Consider the following 16,617-nt stretch of genomic DNA (forward strand, 5'->3'; position numbering starts at 1 on the left):
TGATCTTTTCAATAGAGTATAGAGATTCTCCTCTGCACGTTGTTTATTTTTTATTTTTTATTTTTGTGCACCCGACAACAATGGTCCTCCATTATTTGGTCCGTTCTACACGACTCTTCGTTCATTAACCATCAGTTAGTTGCTATCATCAGAAGACTAGGTATTTTTTTCTATTCGCACCTGTTTCGATTTTTCATGCATGCTCATCCGCATAGTATATCAGTACATATAATGTTTGTCGGATTCTTTATTATGTATAGAAAATGATTTCACTTCATAATAATATATATATGTATATATCATATATTATGCTTATGTATCTGTGGGTATAAAATTATTTAGTTGGTTTGGTTTTGTGATATAGTTAAGTACAAGTAAATAAATTATTTTTATATTTATGAAAATAGACTTTTAAAATTATAAATACTACAATAGTTTTTATAATTATCATGTTGATAATATTACTAGTAATATAGTATAAACATTTCGTCATTATAATTTATATGTATTGTATTATTATGGTGTAAGTGTTCATAATAAAAGTTATGTTGAACTAATATGCCTATGCTAAAATACCATACTGGTATTTATTTTATTTTATTATATCAGTCCTTAATGTTATAGGTAAAACAAAAAAAGAGAAATATATAACATTGATTTAATTCTAGTAGGTAATTTATAAGTAATAGTAAGTTCCTATTTCATTTCATTCATTTTCAACGTTTACCTATATGTTAAATATTTATTTAACTAAATATTATAAATATTTTAGTGTTTATTCCAGGTTTACTAAATAAATGTGAAATTATTATTGATAAAAATGAGTCTACAACAGGCATGTTGCTGTTAATAAAGTTCAATAAAAAAGTTTTATTGTAAAATGAAAATAAAAATTATGTCTTATATCGTGCAAAAAATATATTTTATTTTTAAGATTGTATGTATGTGATTGTAAATATAACTTATTATTGAATGAATATTTACATGATTTTTAACATTTAATTTATTGGTAACTGATAAGTGATAATCATAATAACATAAGTAATGTGTATGATTTGTGTTATTACTTAATTAGATATTATAAAACAAATTAATGTTGTATAGTTTGGTACAAACATTTCAATCATAAATTAATAAAATATTTTTTTTAGAGAAGAGATATTTTCATTAAATTTAACGTTCTTATGTGACAACTAATAACCGACGACTTAAATTTTAGTTTCATAGAGTATTTTGTATTATAATTCTCCTATATTTTTTTGTACTAACTAAACAACGTTCCATTTCATTTGTAGTAGATTTTGGCACACATATACGATGACGCAAATGCGTTGCCAGACTTTCATATATTTTTTAAATGGTTTTCTTTATTTTTACACTGTTTGTTGAACTTTTGAATACCATTCTTGCAGAAGTTTTTAAAATGCTTATTCATGTGTATATTTTTTTTTCTAGATGACATTCAAAATCACAATTTAACGCTTATATAAGTACTACATTTGTGCAGGTAAGATATTCAGTAATTAACTACGAATTATTATGTATATTTTGTTACTTGTTTGTTATATTTATTGCACCACAGTCCTATTGATCTTGAAATTGTGTTCATACATTATTAGATGATTTATTTTCTAAACGCTGCATTAATTTGTTACTGTGTATAACATACTGGGTTGGTAAATAAATTTTCTTCAATATGTTCGTGCTAGTGAAAATTATATCATAACAAATATTGTCAAAATAAAAATAAATTATATTTCATTTTTGAATATTCAAAGAACTAAATATCATATAATATTATAATCGTATTAAATATTTCGAGCATCCGTATACCTACACTATTTTAAGTACAACGACACGTTTCGCTCCTTAACTGGAGTCAAAACATAATTTATTATATTTTTTTATTTAATCGTAGGGTCCCCTCGATGGTAGATCGTGGTATTGCCTACCTTTTTGTACACCTGCCTGTTCCCTATACACACGATTCATTCTTTTGTGACGTATATTCGACTCAACGGATGATTTGTAAGGAGAATATTTTTATTAGAGAAAATGTCGGTTCTCAATTGCTTTGTGTGCAATACGTGGTACGATATTTATGGATAACTAGTATTTTTAAGCTGTTCAATATAAATATCATGGCACGAAATAAACTTAACGGCCTTAGTCACAAACAGATGAATGTAATTCTATTTGTGGTTACTCATAATAATGACAATTTTTAGGCTATTATTTTGTCATTTTTTAATGTGGTTATATTATTATTGTTACTGTTTGTCGTTATCTTACTGTCTGGACAAAAAGATTGAGGGTTTAAAAAGTAGCATGTCACCATTGAACAATACCTAATTGCGCGAAATACAAAGCTCCATTTTAGGTATGTGTGAATGAAGTGAACTCTCATTGCGCTGACTTTATTGTTACGAAATGATCTTGCGCTTTAGATCAGTAAGCATTTTTGATATATTTTTTTTTGTCGTAAACTATGTTTATTTAAAAATTATACTAAAATTATAAAAACATGAAATTTGCCACCAACATTTTAAAATATATTTTATATTATGTTCCTATAATACACATTTATTATTATTAAACATTCTATATTTCATGTTATGACCTATCGCCTATCTTTATACTATTTTTAGTAAATTTATATATAATATAGTGAAAAAATTAGAAAAAAAGAGGCAATTTAATAATTAGTATTTATATATTTGTGTTTTACATTTATGCATTTAAATTATACTGTTAAAATAATAAAGGTATTACCTGTATAGGTACATTAAATTACTTATTGAAATAAAACATGAAACAATTTTAATATGTATACATTGTATACGTATTTTTACAGAAATCATATAAAAATAAACTAAAATTGTTTTAAAAAATAATTTACTGTAACATTTTAAAGTATTTAGTATAAGTATAGGTACAACACATATTTTATTTTGTTTAAATTGAAGAATTAAAGACCTCCATGATAATGGCGACAGCAGACTCCACGGTCCAAACCAGCTGGAGAACACGTCACGATTATCCCTCCCTTCGCTGCATTATAGTATATATACCAACGTCGTGTACAATAGAACTGGTTTTCTTGCAGAAGCCGCTGTTGTTCGGATGAGACATTCAGTGACCGTTTTGTCGTATTTTTTCCTCTTAAGTCACATAGACGCTTTATCGAATGCGTAATTCAGAGTGCCAGTGTTTCCCCCCACATTGTTCGGTCATATATGGGTATTTTATTTATATAAGTATACGCAAAACGTTATATTACTATAGGCAGGTGTAGGGTTTCTATTGTTTTAATTTTTGTCTATGCAGTATTATGGTTAGCAGAGTAAAATGTATTGTACCCCTTTTTGCGTGTACAAAAGATATGCAGATGTTATCGGAATATTTTGCACGAACACGTGTTACTTCAGCGCCCTGAATTGACTTTTAATAAAAAAAAAATTGAATTTTAATTGTAATAAAATACTAAATAATAATACGGGCATGTAATACTGTAACTCATTTTGATTACAATATTTATAATAAACCTTATTGTTTATATAGATTCTGGTCTCTTATATTAGTTATTTAATTCATATCTTAACAATTATTAATATTATCCTAGATGAAGATTGTTTCTATACGCAGTAAATACAAATATATTCGGGGTGGCAAACTAGTTTGTGTTAACCAGCCCGCCCTCAGGTAATCTGAAACCACTAACCAGTCTGAAAAAAGGATGAGACTCGCGTATGGCAAAGATAAATACTGTAAAAAAAAAATATTTATAAAATTAAAACCGGTCGTATTGTCTTCTGTATGTGCGTTTGTTGCCTAACTAGTTGCGCTAATGGCGCTCATTTGATTCTCTAATGCAGCGATTCACGGCCAACGCGGTGTAATAGCCCCGGACAGAAGCCTTGTCGTCTGAGCTTATTTTAATCTGTGGCCATCAGATAGTGAAACACGTGTGTATAACATTTCCTAATGAACTAATGCACGATACCGACCGTGAATGTATTGATGTTATATCAGAATATCAGATTTATTTATTGTGTAGATGTGTCCCTATTAGACAAATAATACTATACTTGTACGTTTGAATTGTCAGTTTATTAGATTTACATAATCGCTATTTGTAGAGTAAATGACTAAAATGGAACATGAATATTGATGATTAATAAGTATAACTGTATAACAGTAATAAACTACTTAATGTAAGGATTTAAATGTTTAAATTACTTTTTATATTTGTCGAATGGATGAAAATACAAAATTTATAAAATTTATAATGTAGAACAACGATATGGAATAATAATTTCATATTTGTGCATTTTGATCATTTTAATATATTGTGTAAGTGGTTCAGTTAAATAGGAAGAGTTATTAAAAATTCAATTTTTTTAATATTACGATTAAACATAATAAGAACAGTTGCTGTTGAAGTTAAATTTAAATAATGTGACCATTATAATTATACGCATTTTAATTATCTTTAAAGTGTATTTAAATAATGCCTTTTAAGAATTGTTGAATTTATCTATATTGTATACATATGCATACCAAAATATTATAGGTACTATTCAAATTAATTTGGTTCAATATAATTGTAACTCATATACGATATTCTAAATTTCTAAAGATAAAGGCAGTCTCAGTAATTATTGTTTTTATTTCATTTTTTATTGAAAAATATTTGTTTAAAAAACTATTTCCGTTATAACATGACAATTGTATAATTAAAAGAATATTTCGAACTTATGTTATTGACCTTCTGTATTTTTGTGGTCTCAAAAAGTATTGTTCGTGTGATTGTACAATAATATAGGTTTTAGAATTTGTACTTCTTATACCTCTACAGGAGGTATTGCTACAGACCACAACTACCCATACAAAATATAAAATAAGAATACGCCATTTATTAATTAATATTAATAGAGAGATAGGTACATGCAATAGTAAATATGTCCCAAATTGTTATTTATGTTGTCCAAGATTTGTCTGTGGATTGTTTGGATATTGTAAACGTGCCAGATTGGACATCGTCCATTTTAATTTGCTCAATCATTGCTTCAGATCACGTCTGCAAGTGTTAGTGTTGAATTTGAATGTTCAAAAATTCTACTAATAATATTTTGACGGCAAAAATTATTATTGATCTAGAGGGATCAAGTATCCTGGAATCAAACATAAAAACACATGTATCTAACACCACATCTATTATATAATTAATTATTATAATATTTTATGTTATTGTTGTTGTTGTTGGGATTGTTATAATGTAGGTACCTATCGTAAAAGTTATGATTTTAGGTTCGTAGTCGTCCGTGATAATATAAATATGACTTAAAATTAATTTAAATATTTTTAAAATGTAATTGCGTACAGTGAATAATTGTTTACAGTGTTTACACTATACTTACATGTAATGGCAAAAAGTAAAGTCTTCTGATTAATATTTTTTTTTTTAATCACAACAAAATAACTTAAATTGTATTATTTTTATTTAAATATCCAAACTCATAAAATTTTAACTAAAATCAAATCGTGTATGTGTATTTTTGATATTTTAAAATTGTTATAAGAACACAGTTTAAGAGACCTTGTATGATATTTAAAATGGCTAAAAATAGCTAAAAATCATTGCAGATGGAAAATGTAATTTATTTGTATAATAATAGTTAATTCAATTTTGAATTACCTCAAATAAAAATAAAATCGATTTTGTTAAAAACTGGTTTTGAGTGAAAATTCCCGAAATTTGGTTAATGTTTTTTACAATTATTTTGAAAAGAACCTCGTTTGGAACCAACTATATCTTTTTTGTTATCTGAAACACTGACACCACTCTTTAAATTGAAAATCAAATAATTTTTTCTACTATAAAAAAATTAATCTTATTTTCAAACACAATTAACCTAATATGTTTTTCTTGCATTTTCTTTATAATATGCAGAATTGATTAGTTAGTTTGCTTACTATTATTTTTTTATTATTTTTTTTTATCGATCATTTACAACTTCGGCAACAAAGGCCATTAGTTATTTTATTTTTTACATTACTTCTATTATTATTGTTTATAATACACATTATATTATATTTATTATTAATTTAATAATACATTTTAATAGTTCTATGATTACAATTAAAATGAACGTTATTTGATAAAACACTTTTACAGCTTTTTTTTATAAGTTTATAAAAATAATTTATGGCGTTTTACATGACATGTCTTGCTGTTTTTTCCAACCTTTGCGAGTGTGTAAATAGCTTTAATCGATATGATCATGCGGAAAGCTTTAAAACATTTACTGTCACACAATAAATAATCTATTAAATATAAAAATATTTATAGCCCTTATTCCTATACAATTGTTTGAGTAAATAATATTTGAGGGTGTGTTAGAAAAGCAGACAAATTAAGTTTAACCTTCACACGTTTTCTGTAAAAAAAACCTTGGTTTGACAAATGAAGCAATTTACAGTTGTATATATTTAATGTGTTACTTTATTTTTAAAATATAACGAACAATTAATGATCAATTAATTGTTTTCTTCAAAATCATATGTGTGCTGTTTACTTAGAGGCCAGAGGCCAAATGTATATGTAATACATTTATAACTCATAAATAATAGAACGTCTTAAAGTAGTGTACATTTTTTACATACCTATGCTTTTCAATGTTTTATTGGAGACCTTATACATTTTTATTTTATTTTATATTATATCTCAACTAAGAAATATTGATTTTATGTCCAATTATTTTGAATTGTTTTAATTTTGTTAAAGTTCAAGTGCAATGTGTGCATCTCGTTAATTTTACTTAAATTTATATAAACATAGTTCTTCGATATCAATTATCACTATCCTGGAATTATATTTTTTCATTTTATTCTAATTCTATTATTCTGCTCTAATAACTATTTTATGTTTCAATATTAATATTCGTTTTTTAACTTTACCACAATCTAATACACTAGAAACTGACATTATTTCTATAAATTATCAAAGTAAAAGGAATAGTGAGTTCGTTTTAAAATATTTTAAATATATTAATTGAGAAATATTATACTTGATTGATTGATGGGGAGTTGTTTTTAATTAAACGATTTAATCACTATATATGTATATTCATCAATTATCAATATTATACATTCTATCCTTGTTTTCTACATTTATTGTACTACCATGTTTGCACTTACATTCATGTGAAAGTCTGGAAAATAATGTATAAGATATAATTGGCCTTCGACATAAAATTTAAAATTGGAACATGTCTCCGTGGTCGTGGAAGCTGGAACGAAGTGATTTGAATAGAAAACGTAAATTCATCTTGCAGTGTATATTTTATTTATTTTAATATATATATATACATACATCATGATCATTGATCACGAACGCACTTAACTGATATTCATATACAATAATATTGTAAGTGATTTTAAAAATTTGTTTTTTTTTTTTCATTATTGTTATAGCAATGGTATTATTATAATGTTATAATCTAATAACTAAATCTTGACCCATGGCCACTTTTATTGGTCCAGATATTATCGAGCCTATTACTTTTGTAAGGAATCGTAGCTTAAGGATATTTTTGACCTTGCGCTGTCGAAGCTAGGCGTCCTTTCATTGGATTTTGAGTGTATTAAATAAAAGTTTATTATCCAATATTTCTTCACCGGAAACACACAAAACTTATGTTATTGGTGTGTAGTTATTCTTACTCTTGGTTTTGGTGACGAATATGATTAATATCTATAATCAACTGCTTTATTTACTCTCGATATATTTTTTAATATTATATGTTCTAAATTGAATTTCTTACAAAAACTTTAAATGATTATACATTTTTGTGATTGTGCAGTTGCTCTAATTACATACATTTTAACTGTTGCTGTTTATTTTTGAATAAATACAGCATTTTGATTTTTATATTTCATTCCTCTAATAGTTTTATTGTTAGTTGATAATATAATTAAATTGCTCAACGGGTGCAGCTACAGTTGCTATATATCATATAGTCTGATATACATAATATATTCTTTCACGCGCACGTGTACATTATATTTTATTTCTGACAGATAGCATAATAAGACAATACGCAGGTGGTTTAGTGATGTATATTGGAGATATTATGAAAAAAAGCTTAAAATGTATTTTTTTTCAAACCAAGACCCAACTGGATGGAAAATACTACTGAAATTTGATTATAACTAGTGTCATCCGGCAATAGTCATGTGTCAGGCGAGCACATTTCCCTGCTGTCCGGCTGTCGACTGTTATTGATGCCTAGCAAAAACATGCAACATAACCAGATGGTTAAAATAAAAATAAAAAATAAAAATTAAGTAATTCATTAGGTTAGTTGGTTTAAGTAATTTGAGTTCATTAGTTTTATATGCTCTAGCTATACATAAGCTTTTTAAATAATTAAACTTAAAATTATATTTTTGCGAGTTTATACTTTTTTATATAGAGAAACGTTATGGTATATCAGTTTTAAATTTTTTATTTGAATTTGATTAGATTCAAGTTTTTTCTGAAGTAATGTACATGGTAGTGGTATTGTATATTGCATGTTATTTATGTAATGATAATAATATGTTTGTCAGTTGCCGAACATATTTAATAGTTTATCTACTATATATAGTCAGGACTCTAGAAATATTTTTAATAATCACTTCAGGTACGTTGTTAAACTTGTTTCCTTTAGTTTCTCTTTTTTTACTTTTGTAGTTTTGTGACAGTACAGTTATTAAAATTTTGCTTAAAGTATATGTTTCCACTATTGCTGGTATATAGTCATTTTATATAATATAAACCTATAGTCATAAGATGTCCCGAAAGTTTAACACCAAATATTTTTGCGTTCCTATATCAGGTGTTTTAAAACTGCAGGTATTGTAGTACCTATAGTAAAAAAATGTATACTAGAGTTACGCTTAATTGCATTGAAATATTCGTGACTTCGTGACTTCGAATGCAGTCATATTTATGTTTATATTATCAATTATAATACATCTGTACATTAGGTAGTATATTTTAATAGATTTATGAATTTATAGTATGTTCATATTGCTTATTATTATTCAACGATAAATGTATAGGTATATGTGTATTATCAACAAACTGTAATCAGTAGTTACTTATTTATATTTCTCGTAATATTAACCTTCATGGTTATGTACACGAGTTGTATTATTAAATATTGCAGCATATACACTATATTATTTTACGTATAGGATATGTTAAATTCAAGATTATGTTAAACGAACTGCACAATACTCTATAATGCAAAAGAACTTAAGAACTCACACGACATAATATACTAAATATGCCTACCTTACATAACCACCCAATATTGTACCCAAAAATTAGACTCTATAGTAAATGGCTATAATTTTAACTTTACATTTGCCTAATAGCACGTATGTCAAGTGATGTGTATGAACCACATGTATATTCTTAAACTCATCAATATTAATCAAAAATGAAAACCTATATAAAGTATCGGTATCGGTAATATTGCTGTTAATATTATATAACTGCAATTATTTCTTTCTTGTTGAGATCTAGAAAAACCGCGTTTACTATGATATAACACTGGTACTCCGAAGTTATTATTTGTATTGTTCAATTAAAATGTATCATTATTTCACAAAATTTAATCTAAAGTCTAATCAATTTTTATTTCTTTAAACATATGAAATCCGTTTCTCTGAAACCGAAAATGTTATATAATTTTATTCGTGTATTAAACCATCCCCGTGCACAGCCTCTGAAATATGATATGTACAACAATTAATAGTTAATATTTTTGTGAAGAATGCAGTGGTTTTTTTACCATTACGATACGAAAGAATGGGACAATAAAGATTGACGACGATGGTGGGCTATTGGTATGAAAATTAAAAAATAAAATAATAGTAAATGAAAGAAAATAATAACTGAAGTAAAAAAAAAGGGTATAATAATAATAACAATAATTATGCCATAATTATACTTTATGCCGTTGGACTGTGCCGGTAATAATGTAATATGATGGGCAACGCTGGTCGCAGAGACAGCAGCCAGAGACTCCAAACTGAAGGTAGGAAAACGTATAGTATATAATGCACACACACGAGTATGGCCGGGTCATTAGGCGAATATTTAAAGTGCCTCTGCTGTTGTAGCCATCATCATTGCGCGATCTATTCTGTCTCTGTGTGGTCGTGTGTATAACATTTAATCTAAGAGGAAACGTAGTTGACCTAGGAGGAGGGGTAAACCAACTCAAAAATGTTGTGGTTATACAATTTGCTTGAACGGTTTCTCTTGCACACACAAACACACACCAGCGCGTAGAAGACTTAAACGCCATTTCCGTGAAACAATACATCAATATACACATACACAGTAGGCGCCTACCAGGTTTGTCAGCAGTCTGTCAGTGTTGATATATACGCGTAAAACCACGAAGATTGTAGGCGTAAGGCGTTTATATATTATATATGCAGTACATGCTAATAAATGACGGGTTGAATCTATGAGGGTTTACTCAAAGAAAAGAGAAAAAAGTCCACAACAAACAATGAAGACGATGGTGGTGGCAGCGATTAAAAGCGAAAAAAACGTTAAACAAGCATCGTCGAAATCCCCGTTATGGTTTTTCGTCGATCTCTCGCTACAGAACAAGTGTTTATTAAGTAGGTAGGTAGGTACTATAAAAAAAATAAAATATAGTTTTTCATTTATAAAAAGTCGATATAATCATCTCGCGTTACCATAATCACGCCCCTATTTCGGTACGATACGGAACGTCGTTTTTAATGGCGTTTAATGCAATCCGTTATATTGTAACAATATTTTTTACTGGTGTGGGGAAAAAAGCTAATGCGATTTAACAACAAACTGCTGTTTTTGTTACTTGACCCGTCTCCTAGTCGCCACGACAGAATGGTTGAAACCAGCCTAATATCTACTGCAGAATAGCTGTTGTATATTGTCCGCGAATAAATCGGGTTAAGCGATCTGTATAACTGCAGAAAAGAGACCTACTGTGTCTTATTGTGATTTGCCTCTGAACAGCGAATATTTTCTATTGTAAAAAAAAAAATACATTATAATTTTCTTGCTTTTTTTTATTCAATTCACGAAAAACGTTCTGTTTAATATGTCCTCCTTTCTCTGTTTCATAAAAAAATAATTATAATAATAATATATAATGCGATACTTCGCTATAATTTTGTTAAACAGCGCATTAAGGTCAAAATGAAATTCATAAGTGACAACATTTTATTTTCTTAATTCGATGAGATTGCTACTGAGTTCTATTATTTTTGAAATAATTCGTCTCTTCACGTTTCATTATAGACAAAAAGGTCGTATGTCTTTTATGATGAGTCTAGGAATTATTCTATAGTAACGTAATTACAATTAAAGTAGAATATCTTTACTTAATAGTCATATTGTGAACTATAATAATTATTTACCATAGTTATATTTCCAGTTATAACCATAATTATATTTAATGTCATAATGATGTTTTGCTCATTATAACTGTCGATTTTATAGTATATTACATGTCTACATTAGTACATCATCTGAGTAGGTACCTATATTATCCTCGCTACTATCATAATTCATAATGTATCCATAGCTAATGGTACCTACTATAATAAATAATTAAATATAGCCTATAGGTATTTTTGTGATGGATTCAAGAGTTTTATGATGAGTAAGTCAAGAAACTTCTGTGGAGGAGGCCTTGGTTTTCTTTAAAATAATTCCTATTTAATCAAAACGTGTTTACATGCACTTTATTAAGCTCTCAAAACATCAATAATTAACTCCAATAGAATTTATCCTTTAATAGTTTATTCCGCTACTGGTCTATACCATATGGTTCTCAAACAGTCCATTTATATTTTCAAAATAAAGCCTATAATTTTTAACTTTTATTTTTATATGGAAATAGTTAAAAGTTTGAAATTTGAACTAAGTATATTAATATTATTATTATTACGATAGTATTTTTTAGGTATATTAGTTTTTAAAATATCATTGATTATAATTTGTATATTATTCATAAATATTTATAAATTGAAGTATTGAAAAACTTCCAGTAGTAGTACGGTTGAATTATATTGTAATCAAATCTAAAACGCGTGGTAAGGAAACGTGAATGGATAATTAATTTAATAATATGTAAAAAATGATACATACAATTTAGTACCAGATGAGTCAACGATAAATCGTGACTGTAGTTGTATTGATGTAGACATGATTTCCTACACCAGTGTAGTATAAAATATATTTTGTTCGAAATGGTTTACTGTTTACTCTTTAATAAGAAAAATAATAATATTATTAATCCTCTCAAAACAGAAGTATACAGATTGTGTGGAAAATCCTATCATTCTGCAGCTCCTCGTACATTGCGTGACAAACATCAAAAGTACTTATACAATTATATGCATAAATATGTAGAGGCATAACACTACTTCTTCTCAAGACCTCAACAACACATAGTTTGGCATATAAAATATATGTTTCTCATCTTTGATACTATAGGAGTATATAGGATGTAATAACTAATAAGTACCTAAGTTGTTTTAAAATACACATTTTATTTTTACATAATATTTTCAACTAACGCTATTCGTTTTAAGAAAATTGAAATATTTATTATGCTTAGTGTTTATCTGTATAATATATTTCTCATTATTATTTATGCAAGTATAATAAACTAATTGTATAGAAATAAACATATATGTATCAAATCTAATTTAAAATACAAATTATCTATGTACTCTATATTTAAATTTATCATCAGTACAAAATACGTGGTACCAAATAAGTTGAATTAATAACGTGGTCTCCATAATAATTATAATTAAATGAATAATTTATAATAACTATAATAACATTAACAGTGATTATTTAACTTTAAAAATTGTGTTATTTGTTACGGCTGTTCTATTTATTATAATATACCAAACGTTTTTAACAAAAGGACGCTACACCCGCATATGTTTTACAGATGCGTAACACAGTAAATTGTACGCTCATCAGATCACGTTTAGCTCCGTTAGTTTAAAATTTAGAGTAAATTACACCTCTTATATAAATTAGAGGTGGCATTATTATCTAGGGTTTTTCATAGGCTTTTTATTATATTTTATTTTTAAAGCGAGTTATGAGTATTTTAAATCTGTACATTTTTTGTATAATATCTTAAAATATTTATAACTCGCTTTAAAATTAAAATATAACATAAATCTATCGTATCTACAGCATAATCTTCAATAAAATATAATAATTTATAAGATCGTTGATTAAAAATTGACAGTATTTTGTTATTTATGGTTACATAACTCCCATATTATAATACGTAAAACAATATCGAATAAACTATTGTCGATTTCGTTGAATTTCTTATTAATACTAGCTAAACGCATTTACCTATATTATTTGTTGCCTAGTTGTTTTTGAGTGGTGCTTGTTGGTGTATTATAGTAAACTGCAATAAAACATGGAACATAGTACGTGCGCGTTTTATCGTTAAAAACTCTTTTTTTTTTATCTACAATCGAAGAAATATGCCAAAGGGTATATATACTCGGAACGACGCTCTTCCTTGCTATATCTATCATCTAGATCGCATCGGCACCGTATAATATATATACTTTCTCCAAAGCGCACAGTCCGTCCAAATTCTCGGAGCATATTATACATTTTTCTCCTCTTTCTCTGGGATGAAAGTGAATTTGAAATTTGAAATTCTCGAAATGGTTTTTGCAGTTGTTTACCAACATTATGTTTTTCGTCGAGAGATGACCAATAATCGATGTTCTGGGTAATATTATATATTTTGGCATCTTACGTATTCTATTTTGTCGTCATTATTAGAATCGTGTTTACCTGGACCACAAAACACTACTACGCTGTCCTACTCCTGCAGGTATCCAGCTGCTTATTACATACTATTATAAATTTCGGTGATGCATGCAGACGTTATATGATGTGTGGGGCCGGGAGAGCAAACGTGAACTGAAGACAATAATAATAGTGACTATTTTCCGGTCTCCCGGGTCCGCGATCTTCGGAATTTGTTTACGATGCCGAGAAATATGTTATTATTTGTTGTCGAGCATAACCTGCACGTACCTACACAGCACACACTATTACGTATATTTTACCCATTCGGTGTTGTACCTATAATATAGGTATATCACGATTATACAGGTACGATGACAATGTCGTTATGTGTATATATACCGTGGAATGAGAGGTGTATCATTGTCATCAATATTGTGAACCGCGGTGGATCAGATTTTCTTATTGCGACGGAAATCCGGCGACACCGGGTCTGGTCACGTACGCGACGCCGCGCCGTACTCTACGACGATTTCCGAACGTTATGTACCGGGAAACGTGCCGTCCGCTGGGTAGGCGAGATTTACCAGAGACGTCGAACCACAACGGCTGCGGTGTTGGTGGGTTGGTGGTTGGGAGGGGAGGGAGTGGTGTGTTCCTATTTACGCGTTCTTTCGTCTGCCCCACACGACCTGCACAACACCTGCGCCAGCAAAACGGGTCGGCTAGCGTAATCGGCCGCGTGAGAACTCGCGTGATGCGCGAGCTGCAGTTTCCTCCGCGGCGGACAACCGTCTTCGAATACGCGCGAACGTGTTGCGTGGTGGTAGCATAACACATTAACGAGCGTTTACTCGGTAAAAGACGGTCATCGTCGTCGTGCGAAAAAGACGGGACACAGACGGACGGATGAGAAATAAACAGTCGTACGAATGCGACGACGACGGTTGTGCAAGAACCGCGAAAGCTTAAAACGGTATGATGGAAAAAAAAACTGGTTGCGTGCGCGTGTGAGTGTATGTTTATGTTATATTACTGCATCGCAATAATTACTACACACGAGCGTCGCCGTATAGTGCACGTGTGTTGAATTCGCAAATAATAATATTATTCTCCTTTCGCGCGTCTGCGATGATCTGCGCGGATTTCGTTATCTTTTTGTATTTCTCCCCGAAAATCCCCGTCGAGCGACCTACGCGCATACCGACTTATCGTCGAGTATTTTTAAATATTAAATGCGGCGGCGGCAGAGTGTCTCGTCTGCTGCGGCGCGCGCCACGTATCGAATGAAATGGATCACAAAGCGACCGCCGCCGCCGATTTAATAATTGGATTCGTGATTGGTCGGCCCGACTCTCAGCAGTGCGTACAGGGTGCTCGCGGGACAACAACTACAACAGCGATGACGATAATTACTATTATCTTCATCGCATTGTTGTTGTTGTTGTATTACCGTTGCGGTTATTGGACTGAAGAGAATCGAAAATATAATCATCGTCGGATCGAGAAAATAAATTTATAATTAAAAAATAAAATGTTATTGTTTTGTGTGTGCACGGAACTCAACGAACTGCCATGTCGTTTTCGCGTATATACTCGTCTAGCTGCCTGTATATATATATATATAATAACAATAATTATAATTATATAACTATCCGTGGTCAAAGTGTCGGATTGTATAATATTATTATTTATCATAATATCGTATTATTATGTGCGTTTATATTATGATGATTGTTTTATTGATATTATAATATCCTTTATATAGCGTCGAGTGCAAAGATTCGGATAGGCGGTATCGTTTCAATGATTTCGTTATTTTTTTTTTCCTAATCGCAATCACTCCGATGACGAAATCAATAATAATTTTCGAGACCTTTGACTCTAGAAGTTCGTCTCTATACAATAGTCACGCCGAGAACTAGTAGCGCAGCAGCTACCGTTCGCGTCTCTAAAACCATTATGGCATTATATACGCTTATATGCCATAATAATATTATTACATGCACGATATGCTGTATAAAATATAAATTATTATTATTATCATTATTCATTATTATTATTATTATTATTATTATTGCTTCGTTTGACGAATGTCTGTCTGTGGACCGTTGCGCTTTAATATTATAATCCTGTCGCTCGTCTATACATCGCGTCACAGTCTCCAGCTTTTGACGTCTCGCTCATGGGTTTCCGTATACTTTAGGATTTTATTTTTTGAATCATAAGATAAATATGCGCTACTTCCGACCGTCTTCAAACGCGTGCATAGTGAAGTAGAGAACTAAACTACTATATAATATGATGGTGTCGTATTATATTTTTTGTTTTATATAATATAATTATTGATATCTGTTTCACTTTACAAACATTCACGGCAAACGCGTTATATAAATGATTCTTGGAATAGTGTAACATTCAAAAAGTCGAATATTACAAGATGATTCATTTAAAAAACCGATGATATCGTTAAAAAATTAACAGCACCGGGTATACCTATGTCAATCTCCTTCCCTTGCCTTGTACCTGAGCGGGACTCACAAAAGGTGGTTTGAAAGTACTATATATTTACACTCACCCCATCGGTGGAAATGGTGGAATTTTTGATAGCAGTAATATTTTTGTTGATGACTTAATGAACTTCAATGACGATTATATCATTGGTGGCCTACTTTATAGACATTTCATATCATATGAATTTCGGTCCAGCATTCGGCGAATTTTCAACTATACCAATACTCCCCGAAAAAATATTT

The 16,617-nt window shown here is 29.4% G+C and overlaps 1 protein-coding gene across 2 annotated transcripts in view; it reads left to right on the forward strand.

Moving 5' to 3' along the window:
• Positions 1 to 16,617, forward strand: part of LOC107169717 (semaphorin-1A-like) — a 66,390-nt gene that overhangs the window by 9,317 nt on the left and 40,456 nt on the right. Inside the window, exon 2 of one of the 2 annotated variants that reach the window (XM_089218782.1) lies at positions 1,456 to 1,507. The exons of the other annotated variant lie outside the window; for it this stretch is intronic. The gene's annotated coding sequence lies outside the window, so the exon portion shown is untranslated. The remainder of the gene's footprint in view (positions 1 to 1,455; positions 1,508 to 16,617) is intronic. 2 annotated transcript variants of the gene reach the window in all.

The sequence above is a fragment of the Diuraphis noxia genome, unplaced genomic scaffold, assembly GCF_037042655.1.
Source record: "Diuraphis noxia isolate RWA-SAM2 unplaced genomic scaffold, SU_Dnox_SAM2 contig0002, whole genome shotgun sequence".
NCBI lineage: Eukaryota > Metazoa > Arthropoda > Insecta > Hemiptera > Aphididae > Diuraphis > Diuraphis noxia.